This window comes from Pan paniscus, chromosome X (genome assembly GCF_029289425.2).
Source record: "Pan paniscus chromosome X, NHGRI_mPanPan1-v2.0_pri, whole genome shotgun sequence".
Classification (NCBI taxonomy): domain Eukaryota; kingdom Metazoa; phylum Chordata; class Mammalia; order Primates; family Hominidae; genus Pan; species Pan paniscus.
In genome coordinates this window covers 82016746-82019167 of record NC_073272.2, presented here as the reverse complement: position 1 = coordinate 82019167, position 2422 = coordinate 82016746, and positions in this window count along the sequence as shown.

Sequence of the window (2422 nt, the reverse complement as noted above, 5' to 3'; positions counted from 1 at the left end):
AATTTATACTCATCCTTCAAGTTTCTTTTTACTGTTTCCATAAAGCTTTTCTTAAATTTCCAATACATTCATTTGCATATAAGCCTCCCACAGCACTTGTGTACATCTCTATTAGGACTCAACACATTGTTTAAATTTTCTGTCTGCAAGATTATCTTTTCTACTAGGATGTAAAATACTACCAGAAACTCAAGAATCTTTTTATTTATTCTGTAACCAAGATATCTGACACAGAGTAGGCATTCAAAGGCAAGTTAATTATCTAAGGCAAATGAATTCTTAATTTTACAACGTCTATCAGTAACTATTAAATAAACACCCACTAGTTTAGCACTAGTTGCTGTTGCAAATGAAAAAAAAAAAACAGTTTAAGATCAAATTTCGGAGGGAGGAGCCAAGATGGCCGAATAGGAAAAGCTCCGGTCTACAGCTCCCAGCGTGAGCGACACAGAAGACGGGTGATTTCTGCATTTCCATCTGAGGTACCGGGTTCATCTCACTAGGGAGTGCCAGAGAGTGGGCACAGGTCAGTGGGTGCGTGCACCGTGCGCGAGCTGAAGCAGGGTGAGGTATTGCCTCACTCGGGAAGTGCAAGGGGCCAGAGAGTTCCCTTTCCTAGTCAAAGAAAGGGGTGACAGACGGCACCTGGAAAATCGGGTCACTCCCACCCGAATACTGCACTTTCCCGACGGGCTTAAAAAACGGCCTACTAGGAGATTATATTCGGCACCTTGCTCGGAGGGTCCTACGCCCACGGAGTCTCACTGATTGCTAGCACAGCAGTCTGAGATCAAACTGCAAGGTGGCAGTGAGGCTGGGGGAGGGGCGCCCGCCATTGCCCAGGCTTGCTTAGGTAAACAAAGCAGCCTGGAAGCTCGAACAGGGTGGAGCCCACCACAGCTCAAGCAAGTCTGCCTGCCTCTGTAGGCTCCACCTCTGAGGGCAGGGCACAGACAAACTAAAAGACAGCAGTAACCTCTGCAGACTTAAATGTCCCTGTCTGACAGCTTTGAAGAGAGCAGTGGTTCTCCCAGCACACAGCTGGAGATCTGAGAACAGGCAGACTGCCTCCTCAAGTGGGTCCCTGACCCCTGACCCCTGAGCAGCCTAACTGGGAGGCACCCCCCAGTAGGGGCAGACTGACACCTCACACAGCTGGGTACTCCAACAGACCTGCAGCTGAGGGTCCTGTCTGTTAGAAGGAAAACTAACAAACAGAAAGGACATCCACACCAAAAACCCATCTGTACATCACCATCATCAAAGACCAAAAGTAGATAAAACCAAAAAGATGGGGAAAAAACAGAGCAGAAAAACTGGAAACTCTAAAAAGCAGAGCGCCTCTCCTCCTCCAAAGGAACGCAGGTCCTCACCAGCAACGGAACAAAGCTGGATGGAGAATGACTTTGATGAGCTGAGAGAAGAAGGCTTCAGAAAATCAAATTACTCTGAGCAATGGGAGGACATTCAAACCAAAGGCAAAGAAGTTGAAAACTTTGAAAAAAATTTAGAAGAATGTATAACTAGAATAACCAATACAGAGAAGTGCTTAAAGGAGCTGATGGAGCTGAAAACCAAGGCTCGAGAACTACGTGAAGAATGCAGAAGCCTCAGGAGCCGATGCGATCAACTGGAAGAAAGGGTATCAGCGATGGAAGATGAAATGAATGAAATGAAGCGAGAAGGGAAGTTTAGAGAAAAAAGAATAAAAAGAAATGAGCAAAGCCTCCAAGAAATATGGGACTATATGAAAAGACCAAATCTACGTCTGATTGGTGTACCTGAAAGTGACGGGCAGAATGGAACCAAGTTGGAAAACACTCTGCAGGATATTATCCAGGAGAACTTCCCCAATCTAGCAAGGCAGGCCAACATTCAGATTCAGGAAATACAGAGAACGTCACAAAGATACTCCTCGAGAAGAGCAACACCAAGACACATAATTGTCAGATTCACCAAAGTTGAAATGAAGGAAAAAATGTTAAGGGCAGCCAGAGAGAAAGGTCGGGTTACCCTCACAGGGAAGCCCATCAGACTAACAGCGGATCTCTCGGCAGAAACTCTACAAGCCAGAAGAGAGTGGGGGCCAATATTCAACATTCTTAAAGAAAAGAATTTTCAACCCAGAATTTCATATCCAGCCTAACTAAGCTGCATAAGTGAAGGAGAAATAAAATACTTTACAGACAAGCAAATGCTGGAGATTTTGTCACCACCAGGCCTGCCCTAAAAGAGGTCCCGAAGGAAGCACTAAACATGGAAAGGAACAACCGGTACCAGCCGCTGCAAAATCATGCCAAAATGTAAAGACCATCGAGACAAGGAAGAAACTGCATCAACTAACGAGCAAAATAACCAGCTAAAATCATAATGACAGGATCAAATTCACACATAACAATATTAACTTTAAAGGTAAATGGAC